This window comes from Penaeus monodon, chromosome 20 (assembly GCF_015228065.2).
Source record: "Penaeus monodon isolate SGIC_2016 chromosome 20, NSTDA_Pmon_1, whole genome shotgun sequence".
Classification (NCBI taxonomy): Eukaryota; Metazoa; Arthropoda; class Malacostraca; order Decapoda; family Penaeidae; genus Penaeus; species Penaeus monodon.
This window is the reverse complement of record NC_051405.1, coordinates 32,433,463-32,433,677: the sequence shown is the minus strand read 5'-3', so window position 1 is coordinate 32,433,677 and position 215 is coordinate 32,433,463. Positions and strand designations below refer to the sequence as shown.

The window sequence follows — 215 nt, the reverse complement described above, 5'->3', positions numbered from 1 at the left end:
GGTATATATGCCCGTCACAGGAAACATATAATACATGCCATTATATGTAAATTATATAACTTCCTTCATTTAGTGAGAGATAATAGGCGTTTTCATTTCGCAGGAAAAGAACGGCCATTAATTCATTAAATTTTGGTCTTGGGTTTTACTCCGTAACATGTTCCACTCCTGCAACGCTTGGAAGGATCGCTTCCTGTAAACACGTTGTCCGGCCT

The 215-nt window shown here is 39.1% G+C and overlaps 1 protein-coding gene across 2 annotated transcripts in view; it reads left to right on the top strand.

Annotated features, from left to right (window-relative positions):
- Positions 1-215, top strand: part of LOC119586067 — a 39,768-nt gene that overhangs the window by 462 nt on the left and 39,091 nt on the right. The gene's annotated exons all lie outside the window — the stretch shown is intronic.